Below are 14,834 nucleotides of genomic sequence, written 5' to 3'. Positions count from 1 at the left end.
TGGGACATACTGGGAGGGAACTGGGATGTACTGGGGTGTACTGGGAGGGAACTGTTATGTACCGAGGGGGAAGTGGGATGTACTGGGAGTGAACTGTGAAGTACTGGGATGTACTTAGAGGGAAGTGGGAGGGAACTTGGATGTAGTGGGAGGGAACTGGGATTTACTTGGAGGAAAGTGGCATGTACTGGGATGTACTGGAATGGAACTGGGAGTGAACTGTGTGTGAACTGTGAGGGAACTGGGATGTACTGTGAGGGAACTGGGATGTACTGGGATGTACTGGGACGGACTGGGAGGGAACTGGGATGTACTGGGAGGGATCTGGGATGTACTGGGCTGCACTGGTAGGGAACTGGGATGTACTGGGAGGAATCTGGAATGTCCCAGTTGACACCCACTTCCCTCCCAGTGCCTCCCAGTATATCCCAGTTTCCTCCCAGTACATCCCAGTAAATCCCAGTTTGCTCCCAGTACATCCCAGTACATCGCAGTACATTCCATTTCCGTTCCTGTACATCCCAATACACCCCCGTTCCATGCCAGTACATCCCAGTTCCCTACCAGTTCATCCCCGTACATCCCAATTCCCTCCCAGTTCACTACCACTTCTTTCCCAGTTCCGTCCCATTACATCCCAGTTCCGTCCCATTACATCCCAGTACATCCCAGTTCCCTCCCAGTACATCCCAGGTCCCTCCCAGTACATCCCAGGTCCCTCCCAGTACTGGGAGGGAACTGGGATGTACTGGGAGGCACTACAATGTGCGGGGATGCCCTGGGATGTACCGTGGAGGAACTAGGATGTACAGGCTTGTACTGGGTTGTACCGGGTGGAACTGGCAGGGATTTGGGATGTACCAGGATCTACTGGGATGTACTGGGATATAGTGGGAGGCACTACAATGTGCGGGGATGCCCTGGGATGTACTGTGGAGGAACTAGGATGTACAGGCTTGTACTGGGTTGTACCGGGTGGAACTGGCAGGGATTTGGGATGTACCAGGATCTACTGGGATGTACTGGGAGGTAACTGTTATGTACTGGGAAGGAACAGGGAGGGAACTGGGATGTACTGGTAGGGAACTGGGATGTACTGGGAGGGAACTGGGACGTACTGTGAGGACACTGGGATGTACTGGTATGTACTGGGAGGGAAGTGTTATGTACTGAGGGGAACTGGGACGTACTGGGATGTACTGGGAGGGAACTGTGAAGTACTGGGATGTACTGGGAGTGAACTGGGAGGGAACTGGTATGTAGTAGGATGTACTGGGTGGGAACTGGGATGTACCAGGATGTACTGGGATGTACTGGGAGGGAACTGGTATGTACTGGGAGGGAACTGGGATGTACTGGGATGTAGTGGGAGGGAACTGGGAGGGAACTGGGATGTACTGGGAGGGAACTGGTATGTACTGGGAGGGAACTGGGATGTACTGGGACATACTGGCAGGGAACTGGGATGTACTGGGAGGGGATTGGGACGGACTGGGAGGGGACTGGGATGTACTGGGCTGCACTGGTAGGGAACTGGGATGTACTGGGAGGAAACTGGAATGTCCCAGTTGACACCCACTTCCCTCCCAATGCCTCCCAGTATATCCCAGTTTCCTCCCAGTATATCCCAGTTTCCTCCCAGTACATCCCAGTAAATCCCAGCTCGCTGCCAGTACATGCCAATACATCGCTGTACATTCCAGTTCTGTTCCTGTACATCCCAATACATCCCCGTTCCATGCCAGTACATCCCAGTTCCCTGCCAGTTCATCCCCGTACATCCCAATTCCCTCCCGGTTCACTACCACTTCTTTCCCAGTGCCTCCCAATACATCCCAGTTCCGTCCCATTACATCCCAGTACATCCCAGTTCCCTCCCAGTACGTCCCAGTTCCCTCCCAGTACATCCCAGGTCCCTCCCAGTACTGGGAGGGAACTGGGATGTACTGGGAGGCACTACAATGTGCGGGGATGCCCAGGGATGTACTGTGGAGGAACTAGGATGTACAGGCTTGTACTGGGTTGTACCGGGTGGAACTGGCAGGGATTTGGGATGTACCAGGATCTACTGGGATGTACTGGGATGTACTGGGAGGTAACTGTTATGTACTGGGAGGGAACTGGGAGGGAACTTGGATGTACTGGGAGGGAACTGGGATGTACTGTGAGGACACTGGGATGTACTGGTATGTACTGGGAGGGAAGTGTTATGTACTGAGGGGAACTGGGACGTACTGGGACGTGCTGGGAGGGAACTATGAAGTATTGGGATGTACTTAGAGGGAACTGGGATGTACTGGGAGGGACCTGGGAGTGAACTGGGAGGGAACTGTGAAGTACTGGGATGTACTTAGAGGGAACTGGGATGTACTTAGAGGGAACTGGGATGTACTGGGTGGAAAGTGTTGGGAATTGGGATTTACTGGGAGGGAACTGGGATGGACTGGGAGGGAACTGGGATGTAGTGGGACATACTGGGAGGGAACTGGGATGTACTTGGGTGTACTGGGAGGGAACTGTTATGTACCGAGGGGGAAGTGGGATGTACTGGGAGTGAACTGTGAAGTACTGGGATGTACTTAGAGGGAAGTGGGAGGGAACTTGAATGTAGTGGGAGGGAACTGGGATTTACTTGGAGGAAAGTGGCATGTACTGGGATGTACTGGATTGGAACTGGGAGTGAACTGTGTGTGAACTGTGAGGGAACTAGGATGTACTGTGAGGGAACTGGGATGTACTGGGACGTACTGAGACAGACTGGGAGGGATCTGGGATGTACTGGGAGGGATCTGGGATGTACTGGGAGGGATCCCGGATGTACTGGGAGGCACTACAATGTGCGGGGATGCCCTGGGATGTACTGTGGAGGAACTAGTGTGTACAGGCTTGTACTGGGTTGTACCGGGTGGAACTGGCAGGGATTTGGGATGTACCAGGATCTACTGGGATGTACTGGGAGGTAACTGTTGTGTACTGGGAGTGAACTGGGAGGGAACTGGGATGTACTGGGAGGCACTACAATGTGCGGGGATGCCCTGGGATGTACTGTGGAGGAACTAGTGTGTACAGGCTTGTACTGGGTTGTACCGGGTGGAACTGGCATGGATTTGGGATGTACCAGGATCTACTGGGATGTACTGGGATGTACTGGGAGGTAACTGTTATGTACTGGGAAGGAACAGGGAGGGAACTGGGATGTACTGGGAGGGAACTGGGATGTACTGGGAGGGAACTGGGACGTACTGTGAGGACACTGGGATGTACTGTTATGTACTGGGAGGGAAGTGTTATGTACTGAGGGGAACTGGGACGTACTGAGATGTACTGGGAGGGAACTGTGAAGTACTGGGATGTACTGGGAGGGAACTGGGAGGGAATTGGTATGTAGTAGGATGTACTGGGTGGGAACTGGGATGTACCAGGATGTACTGGGATGTACTGGGAGGGAACTGGTATGTACTGTGAGGACACTGGGATGTACTGTTATGTACTGGGAGGGAAGTGTTATGTACTGAGGGGAACTGGGACGTACTGAGATGTACTGGGAGGGAACTGTGAAGTACTGGGATGTACTGGGAGTGAACTGGGAGGGAACTGGTATGTAGTAGGATGTACTGGGTGGGAACTGGGATGTACCAGGATGTACTGGGAGGGAACTGGTATGTACTGGGAGGGAACTGGGATTTACTGGGAGGAAACTGGAATGTCCCAGTTGACACCCACTTCCCTCCCAGTTTCCTCCCAGTATATCCCAGTTTCCTCCCAGTATATCCCAGTTTCCTCCCAGTACATCCCAGTAAATCCCAGTTCGCTCCCAGTACAACCCAATACATCGCCGTACATTCCAGTTCCGTTCCTGTACATCCCAATACATCCCCGTTCCATTCCAGTACATCCCAGTTTCCTACCAGTTCATCCCCGTACATCCCAATTCCCTCCCAGTTCACTACCACTTCTTTCCCAGTGCCTCCCAATACATCCCAGTTCCGTCCCATTACATCCCAGTACATCCCAGTTCCCTCCCAGTACATCCCAGTTCCCTCCCAGTACGTCCCAGGTCCCTCCCAGTTCACTCCCAGTACACAACAGTTACCTCCCAGTACATCCCAGTTCCCTCCCAGTACGTCCCAGTTCCCTCCCAGTACATCCCAGGTCCCTCCCAGTACTGGGAGGGAACTGGGATGTACTGGGAGGCACTACAATGTGCGGGGATGCCCTGGGATGTACTGTGGAGGAACTAGGATGTACAGGCTTGTACTGGGTTGTACCGGGTGGAACTGGCAGGGATTTGGGATGTACCAGGATCTACTGGGATGTACTAGGATGTACTGGGAGGTAACTGTTGTGTACTGGGAAGGAACAGGGAGGGAACTGGGATGTACTGTGAGGACACTGGGATGTACTGGTATGTACTAGGAGGGAAGTGTTATGTACTGAGGGGAACTGGGACGTACTGGGACGTGCTGGGAGGGAACTATGAAGTATTGGGATGTACTTAGAGGGAACTGGGATGTACTGGGAGGGAACTGGGATGTACTGGGTGGAAAGTGTTGGGAATTGGGATTTACTGGGAGGGAACTGGGATGGACTGGGAGGGAACTGGGATGTAGTGGGACATACTGGGAGGGAACTGGGATGTACTGGGAGGGGTGTACTGGGATGGAACTGTTATGTACCGAGGGGGAAGTGGGATGTACTGGGAGTGAACTGTGAAGTACTGGGATGTACTTAGAGGGAAGTGGGAGGGAACTTGGATGTACTGGGAGGGAACTGGGATTTACTTGGAGGAAAGTGGCGTGTACTGGGATGTACTGGAATGGAACTGGGAGTGAACTGTGTGTGAACTGTGAGGGAACTGGGATGTACTGTGAGGGAACTGGGATGTACTGGGATGTACTGGGACGGACTGGGAGGGAACTGGGATGTACTGGGAGGGATCTGGGATGTACTGGGCTGCACTGGTAGGGAACTGGGATGTACTGGGAGGAATCTGGAATGTCCCAGTTGACACCCACTTCCCTCCCAGTGCCTCCCAGTATATCCCAGTTTCCTCCCAGTACATCCCAGTAAATCCCAGTTCGCTCCCAGTACATCCCAGTACATCGCAGTACATTCCAGTTCCATTCCTGTACATCCCAATACATCCCCGTTCCATGCCAGTACATCCCAGTTCCCTACCAGTTCATCCCCGTACATCCCAATTCCCTCCCGGTTCACTACCACTTCTTTCCCAGTTCCGTCCCATTACATCCCAGTTCCGTCCCATTACATCCCAGTACATCCCAGTTCCCTCCCAGTACATCCCAGTTCCCTCCCAGTACTGGGAGGGAACTGGGATGTACTGGGAGGCACTACAATGTGCGGGGATGCCCTGGGATGTACTGTGGAGGAACTAGGATGTACAGGCTTGTACTGGGTTGTACCGGGTGGAACTGGCAGGGATTTGGGATGTACCAGGATCTACTGGGATGTACTGGGATGTACTGGGAGGGAAGTGTTATGTACTGAGGGGAACTGGGACGTACTGGGATGTGCTGGGAGGGAACTGTGAAGTACTGGGATGTGCTTAGAGGGAACTGGGATGTACTGGGAGGGAACTGTGAAGTACTGGGATGTACTGGGATGGAACTGGGATGTACTGGGAGGTAAATGCTGTGTACTGGGAAGGAATTGGGAGGGAACTGGGATGTACAGGGAGTGAACTGGGAGGGAACTGGTATGTAGTAGGATGTACTGGGAGGGAACTGGGACGGACTGGTAGGGAACTGGGACGGACTGGGAGAGATCTGGGATGTACTTTGACATACTGGTAGGGAACTGGGATGTACTGGTAGGGATCTGGAATGTCCCACTTGACACCCACTTCCCTCCCAGTGCCTCCCAGTATATCCCAGTTTCCTCCCAGTACATCCCAGTAAATCCCAGTTCGCTCCCAGTACATCCCAGTACATCGCAGTACATTCCAGTTCTGTTCCTGTACATCCCAATACATCCCAGTTCCCTGCCAGTTCATCCCCGTACATCCCAATTCCCTCCCGGTTCGCTACCACTTCTTTCCCAGTGTCTCCCAATACATCCCAGTTCCGTCCCATTACATCCCAGTACATCCCAGTTCCCTCCCAGTACATCCCAGTTCCCTCCCAGTACTGGGAGGGACCTGGGATGTACTGGAAGGCACTACAATGTGCGGGGATGCCCTGGGATGTACTGTGGAGGAACTAGGATGTACAGGCTTGTACTGGGTTGTACTGGGTGGAACTGGCAGGGATTTGGGATGTACCAGGATCTACCAGGATGTACTGGGATGTACTGGGAGGTAACTGTTGTGTACTGGGAAGGAACTGGGAGGGAACTGGGATGTACTGGGACATACTGGCAGGGAACTGGGATGTACTGGGAGGGGATTGGGACGGACTGGGATGGAACTGGGATGTACTGGCCTGCACTGGTAGGGAACTGGGATGTACTGGGAGGAAACTGGAATGTCCCAGTTGACACCCACTTCCCTCCCAATGCCTCCCAGTATATCCCAGTTTCCTCCCAGTATATCCCAGTTTCCTCCCAGTACATCCCAGTAAATCCCAGCTCGCTGCCAGTACATCCCAATACATCGCTGTACATTCCAGTTCCGTTCCTGTACATCCCAATACATCCCCGTTCCATGCCAGTACATCCCAGTTCCCTACCAGTTCATCCCCGTACATCCCAATTCCCTCCCGGTTCACTACCACTTCTTTCCCAGTTCCGTCCCATTACATCCCAGTTCCGTCCCATTACATCCCAGTACATCCCAGTTCCCTCCCAGTACATCCCAGGTCCCTCCCAGTAGTGGGAGGGAACTGGGATGTACTGGGAGGCACTACAATGTGCGGGGATGCCCTGGGATGTACTGTGGAGGAACTAGGATGTACAGGCTTGTACTGGGTTGTACCGGGTGGAACTGGCAGGGATTTGGGATGTACCAGGATCTACTGGGATGTACTGGGATGTACTGGGAGGTAACTGTTATGTACTGGGAAGGAACTGGGAGGGAACTGGGATGTACTGATAGGGAACTGGGATGTACTGGGAGGGAACTGGGACGTACTGGGATGTGCTGGGAGGGAACTGTGAAGTACTGGGATGTACTTAGAGGGAACTGGGATGTACTGGGATGGAACTGTGAAGTACTGGGATGTACTGGGATGGAACTGGGATGTACTGGGAGTGAACTGGGAGGGAACTGGTATGTAGTAGGATGTACTGGGTGGGAACTGGGATGTACCAGGATGTACTGGGATGTACTGGGAGGGAACTGGTATGTACTGGGAGGGAACTGGGATGTACTGGGAGGGAACTGGGATGTACTGGGATGTAGTGGGAGGGAACTGGGAGGGAACTGGGATTTACTGGGAGGGAACTGGTATGTACTGGGAGGGAACTGGGATGTACTGGGACATACTGGCAGGGAACTGGGATGTACTGGGAGGGGATTGGGACGGACTGGGAGGGGACTGGGACGTACTGGGCTGCACTGGTAGGGAACTGGGATGTACTGGGAGGAAACTGGAATGTCCCAGTTGACACCCACTTCCCTCCCAATGCCTCCCAGTATATCCCAGTTTCCTCCCAGTATATCCCAGTTTCCTCCCAGTACATCCCAGTAAATCCCAGCTCGCTGCCAGTACATCCCAATACATGGCTGTACATTCCAGTTCTGTTCCTGTACATCCCAATACATCCCCGTTCCATGCCAGTACATCCCAGTTCCCTGCCAGTTCATCCCCGTACATCCCAATTCCCTCCCGGTTCACTACCACTTCTTTCCCAGTGCCTCCCAATACATCCCAGTTCCGTCCCATTACATCCCAGTACATCCCAGTTCCCTCCCAGTACGTCCCAGTTCCCTCCCAGTACATCCCAGGTCCCTCCCAGTACTGGGAGGGAACTGGGATGTACTGGGAGGCACTACAATGTGCGGGGATGCCCTGGGATGTACTGTGGAGGAACTAGGATGTACAGGCTTGTACTGGGTTGTACCGGGTGGAACTGGCAGGGATTTGGGATGTACCAGGATCTACTGGGATGTACTGGGATGTACTGGGAGGTAACTGTTATGTACTGGGAGGGAACTGGGAGGGAACTTGGATGTACTGGGAGGGAACTGGGATGTACTGTGAGGACACTGGGATGTACTGGGATGTACTGGGAGGGAAGTGTTATGTACTGAGGGGAACTGGGACGTACTGGGACGTGCTGGGAGGGAACTATGAAGTATTGGGATATACTTAGAGGGAACTGGGATGTACTGGGAGGGACCTGGGAGTGAACTGGGAGGGAACTGTGAAGTACTGGGATGTACTTAGAGGGAACTGGGATGTACTGGGAGGGAACTGGTATGTACTGGGTGGAAAGTGTTGGGAATTGGGATTTACTGGGAGGGAACTGGGATGGACTGGGAGGGAACTGGGATGTAGTGGGACATACTGGGAGGGAACTGGGATGTACTGGGGTGTACTGGGAGGGAACTGTTATGTACTGGGGGGAACTGGGATGTACTGGGAGTGAACTGTGAAGTACTGGGATGTACTTAGAGGGAAGTGGGAGGGAACTTGGATGTAGTGGGAGGGAACTGGGATTTACTTGGAGGAAAGTGGCATGTACTGGGATGTACTGGAATGGAACAGGGAGTGAACTGTGTGTGAACTGTGAGGGAACTGGGATGTACTGTGAGGGAACTGGGATGTACTGGGATGTACTGGGACGGACTGGGAGGGAACTGGGATGTACTGGGAGGGATCTGGGATGTACTGGGCTGCACTGGTAGGGAACTGGGATGTACTGGGAGGAATCTGGAATGTCCCAGTTGACACCCACTTCCCTCCCAGTGCCTCCCAGTATATCCCAGTTTCCTCCCAGTACATCCCAGTAAATCCCAGTTCGCTCCCAGTACATCCCAGTACATCGCAGTACATTCCAGTTCCATTCCTGTACATCCCAATACATCCCCGTTCCATGCCAGTACATCCCAGTTCCCTACCAGTTCATCCCCGTACATCCCAATTCCCTCCCGGTTCACTACCACTTCTTTCCCAGTTCCGTCCCATTACATCCCAGTTCCGTCCCATTACATCCCAGTACATCCCAGTTCCCTCCCAGTACATCCCAGTTCCCTCCCAGTACTGGGAGGGACCTGGGATGTACTGGAAGGCACTACAATGTGCGGGGATGCCCTGGGATGTACTGTGGAGGAACTAGGATGTACAGGCTTGTACTGGGTTGTACCGGGTGGAACTGGCATGGATTTGGGATGTACCAGGATCTACTGGGATGTACTGGGATGTACTGGGAGGGAAGTGTTATGTACTGAGGGGAACTGGGACGTACTGGGATGTGCTGGGAGGGAACTGTGAAGTACTGGGATGTGCTTAGAGGGAACTGGGATGTACTGGGAGGGAACTGTGAAGTACTGGGATGTACTGGGATGGAACTGGGATGTACTGGGAGGTAACTGCTGTGTACTGGGAAGGAATTGGGAGGGAACTGGGATGTACAGGGAGTGAACTGGGAGGGAACTGGTATGTAGTAGGATGTACTGGGAGGGAACTGGGACGGACTGGTAGGGAACTGGGACGGACTGGGAGAGATCTGGGATGTACTTTGACATACTGGTAGGGAACTGGGATGTACTGGTAGGGATCTGGAATGTCCCACTTGACACCCACTTCCCTCCCAGTGCCTCCCAGTATATCCCAGTTTCCTCCCAGTACATCCCAGTAAATCCCAGTTCGCTCCCAGTACATCCCAGTACATCGCAGTACATTCCAGTTCCGTTCCTGTACATCCCAATACATCCCCTTTCCATGCCAGTACATCCTAGTTCCCTGCCAGTTCATCCCCGTACATCCCAATTCCCTCCCGGTTCGCTACCACTTCTTTCCCAGTGTCTCCCAATACATCCCAGTTCCGTCCCATTACATCCCAGTACATCCCAGTTCCCTCCCAGTACATCCCAGTTCCCTCCCAGTACTGGGAGGGACCTGGGATGTACTGGAAGGCACTACAATGTGCGGGGATGCCCTGGGATGTACTGTGGAGGAACTAGGATGTACAGGCTTGTACTGGGTTGTACCGGGTGGAACTGGCAGGGATTTGGGATGTACCAGGATCTACTAGGATGTACTGGGATGTACTGGGAGGTAACTGTTGTGTACTGGGAAGGAACTGGGAGGGAACTGGGATGTACTGGGACATACTGGCAGGGAACTGGGATGTACTGGGAGGGGATTGGGACGGACTGGGATGGAACTGGGATGTACTGGCCTGCACTGGTAGGGAACTGGGATGTACTGGGAGGAAACTGGAATGTCCCAGTTGACACCCACTTCCCTCCCAATGCCTCCCAGTATATCCCAGTTTCCTCCCAGTATATCCCAGTTTCCTCCCAGTACATCCCAGTAAATCCCAGCTCGCTGCCAGTACATCCCAATACATCGCTGTACATTCCAGTTCCGTTCCTGTACATCCCAATACATCCCCGTTCCATGCCAGTACATCCCAGTTCCCTACCAGTTCATCCCCGTACATCCCAATTCCCTCCCGGTTCACTACCACTTCTTTCCCAGTTCCGTCCCATTACATCCCAGTTCCGTCCCATTACATCCCAGTACATCCCAGTTCCCTCCCAGTACATCCCAGGTCCCTCCCAGTAGTGGGAGGGAACTGGGATGTACTGGGAGGCACTACAATGTGCGGGGATGCCCTGGGATGTACTGTGGAGGAACTAGGATGTACAGGCTTGTACTGGGTTGTACCGGGTGGAACTGGCAGGGATTTGGGATGTACCAGGATCTACTGGGATGTACTGGGATGTACTGGGAGGTAACTGTTATGTACTGGGAAGGAACTGGGAGGGAACTGGGATGTACTGATAGGGAACTGGGATGTACTGGGAGGGAACTGGGACGTACTGGGATGTGCTGGGAGGGAACTGTGAAGTACTGGGATGTACTTAGAGGGAACTGGGATGTACTGGGATGGAACTGTGAAGTACTGGGATGTACTGGGATGGAACTGGGATGTACTGGGAGTGAACTGGGAGGGAACTGGTATGTAGTAGGATGTACTGGGTGGGAACTGGGATGTACCAGGATGTACTGGGATGTACTGGGAGGGAACTGGGATGTACTGGGATGTAGTGGGAGGGAACTGGGAGGGAACTGGGATTTACTGGGAGGGAACTGGTATGTACTGGGAGGGAACTGGGATGTACTGGGACATACTGGCAGGGAACTGGGATGTACTGGGAGGGGATTGGGACGGACTGGGAGGGGACTGGGACGTACTGGGCTGCACTGGTAGGGAACTGGGATGTACTGGGAGGAAACTGGAATGTCCCAGTTGACACCCACTTCCCTCCCAATGCCTCCCAGTATATCCCAGTTTCCTCCCAGTATATCCCAGTTTCCTCCCAGTACATCCCAGTAAATCCCAGCTCGCTGCCAGTACATCCCAATACATGGCTGTACATTCCAGTTCTGTTCCTGTACATCCCAATACATCCCCGTTCCATGCCAGTACATCCCAGTTCCCTGCCAGTTCATCCCTGTACATCCCAATTCCCTCCCGGTTCACTACCACTTCTTTCCCAGTTCCATCCCAATACATCCCAGTTCCGTCCCATTACATCCCAGTACATCCCAGGTCCCTCCCAGTTGTGCTGGTTTTGGCTGAGAAGGGGTGAATTCTCCTCACTGTGGGGGTCAGCTACCTTTCCAGCTTCCCGCGCTCTGCCGCGTGGCGTGGCAGGGGGGGCTGGGAGGGGCAGGGCCATGGTGGGGGCGGCTGACCCCGACTGGCCAATGGCAGGTTCATTCCATACCATGTGACACCATGACCAGTATATTGAGGGGGGGGCAGTGGCAGCACGCGGGCGGCGCGGCGTCGGGTCGGCGGGCGGCGAGCGGCTGCGGCGCGTGCGGTTTGTTCCGGCGGTTCGTTCCCCCTCTCCCCTCCCTTCCTTTCCCCCTCCCCCGGGGCTTTGCGCCTCTCGTTGTTCTCCTTTACATTGCATTTCTACTGTTGTTTCTTTTAATTTTCATTATTAAACTGTTCTTATCCCAACCCACGAGCGTTACCCTTCTGATTCTCTCCCCCATCTACCGGTGGGGGAGTGAGCGAGCGACTGTGTGGGGCTGAGCTGCCGCTAAACCACGACAGTCTTTTTGGCGCCCAACGTGGGGCACGAGGGTTGGAGATAACAACAGCTGCTGGTCCCAGCACCATGTTGTCCTTTTTGCAGTTGGTGTTAAAAATCGGTGTTGGTTGTTTGAGTCTGCTGTGTTCTGCTGTGATTAGTAATGTTTTGCCTACGAGATTTGTTATACAAACACTCGTTTTCAGCTTTATCTGGTATTTGGGGTTTTTGCTGAAACCGTTACTGTACTTCGGATACCACCTTGTTGAGGCAATTAGCAATTATACCTCCTCCTCTGAGAGATTTTATATGGAGGAAATACAGAATAATACCTTTGCAACTTTGTTCTATGATGTCTGTGCCTTTGTTACAACAACGTTTTTGTATCTTGAACATCCTTGGGTGGTTAAGGTGCAGTCATTGTTAGTTTTTGGGCATGTTGTTTTGGTTTTGACTAAGCAACTTAAGAATATCACCCAGAAATCTGCCCCGAGGCTTGATAGTTACGAGTGGCAGGGCATGTGGGATAGCATGGGCAAATACCTAGGGCAGTGGGCACCCCCAGTGTTTTGGAGTTTCACCCCCGAGCAAGTGCAGAATCCTAAAAAACTAGTAGAATATTTGGAGAAAGTATGTTGTTACGCTGGGAACTCCAGAGAGACACAGATAACTGCAACGTGCTGGGGTCTGGCCCATGCATACCGAGCCCTGCTCAACAGTATTCAGTGCCCCCAGGGGGAAGAGAATGTCTCTGGATTGAAATGCAAAGTGACTGGCACTGTAGACAATCCAGCCCTGACAACAGGCACTGCAGCCACTCAAACCCCCACAACAAGTACCGGAGCTAGCTCAGAAAATAAACCCGTACCAGTATCAGTTGCCCCCATACATAAGACGAAATATTGGAAGCGGACATCAACTCGTTTAGAACGGGATGATGAAGAACCAGGGCCATCGCGGGGAGAGGAGGGAGAAGTAATAAATGAAATAGAGACCACCCGATCCCTGTCCTTAAGCGAGTTGCGAGATATGCGAAAAGATTATAGCCGTCGTTCAGGTGAGCACATTGCCACCTGGCTGCTCCGATGCTGGGATAATGGGGCCAGTAGCCTGGAACTAGAGGGAAAAGAAGCCAAACAATTGGGATCCCTTTCTGGGGAAGGGGGTGTTGACAAAGCAATTGGAAAAAAACCACAAGCCCTCAGCCTCTGGAGGCGACTCCTGTCTGGAGTGAAGGAAAGGTATCCCTTCAAAGAAGATGTTACATATCGCCCAGGAAAATGGACAACTATGGAGAAAGGCATCCAGTATCTCAGGGAATTAGCTGTGTTTGAGGTGATTTATGGTGACCTGGATGATCAACGGTCATCCAAAGATCCAGATGAAGCCGAGTGCACACGACCCATGTGGCGGAAGTTTGTACGGAGCGCACCATCTTCGCATGCAAACTCATTGGCAGTGATGTCCTGGAAAGATGACGAGACACCAACGGTGGCAGAGGTGATAGATAGACTCCGGGATTATGACACAAATATCTCTTCCTCGCTTGTCTCTGCTGTGGAGAAACTATCCCAAGAGGTCCAGCAACTCAAAGAAGATCTGTCCTACTCCCCACCTCGACAGAGCAGTGTCTCAGCTGTTAGGAATAAGCGTCCTTTGGCTCAAAGAAGGGGATACACACCACGGGCCACCCTATGGTTCTACCTGCGTGACCACGGAGAGGACATGATGAGGTGGGATGGCAAGCCTACTTCGACCCTACAGGCACGAGTACATGAACTGCAAGGGAGAACAGTCACTCAGGGAGGCTCTTCCAGGAAAGCTGCTGCTCCAGTTTCCAGCGAGCAAGTCCCCAGACAGAGGAGTAGAAGCGCAGATTTTATTTCTAAGTGTAATAGAGGGACTCCTGATTCACATTTACAGGAAGTGAGTTGTGACTGCCATGATCAGGACTAGAGGGGCCCTGCCTCCAGCCGGGTGGAGGAAAGGGATAACCGGGCTTACTGGACTGTGTGGATCCGATGGCCTGGCACGTCCGACCCACAGGAGTATAAAGCTTTAGTGGACACCGGCGCACAGTGCACCTTAATGCCATCAAACTATATAGGGGCAGAACCCATCAGCATTGCTGGAGTGACAGGGGGATCTCAAGAGCTAACTGTATTGGAGGCCGAAGTGAGCCTAACTGGCAATGAGTGGCAGAAGCACCCCATTGTGACTGGCCCAGAGGCTCCGTGCATCCTTGGTATAGACTACCTCAGGAGAGGGTATTTCAAGGACCCAAAAGGTTACAAGTGGGCTTTTGGTGTAGCTGCCTTGGAGACAGAGGAAACTGAACAGCTGTCTACCTTGCCTGGTCTCTCAAAGGACCCTTCTGTGGTGGGGTTGCTGAAGGTCAAAGAACAACAGGTGCCAATCGCCACCACAACAGTGCACCGGCGGCAATATCGCACCAACAGAGACTCTCTGATCCCCATCCGTAAACTCATTCACCAACTGAGGAGCCAAGGAGTCATCAGTAAGACCCACTCACCCTTTAACAGTCCCATATGGCCAGTCCGGAAGTCTAATGGAGAGTGGAGACTAACAGTAGACTATCGTGGCCTGAATGAAGTCACTCCACCGTTGAGTGCTGCTGTGCCAGACATGCTAGAACTTC

Source organism: Phalacrocorax aristotelis, chromosome 24 (assembly GCF_949628215.1).
Source record: "Phalacrocorax aristotelis chromosome 24, bGulAri2.1, whole genome shotgun sequence".
Taxonomy (NCBI): Eukaryota; Metazoa; Chordata; class Aves; order Suliformes; family Phalacrocoracidae; genus Phalacrocorax; species Phalacrocorax aristotelis.
Note: the sequence above shows the minus strand (reverse complement) of the source record.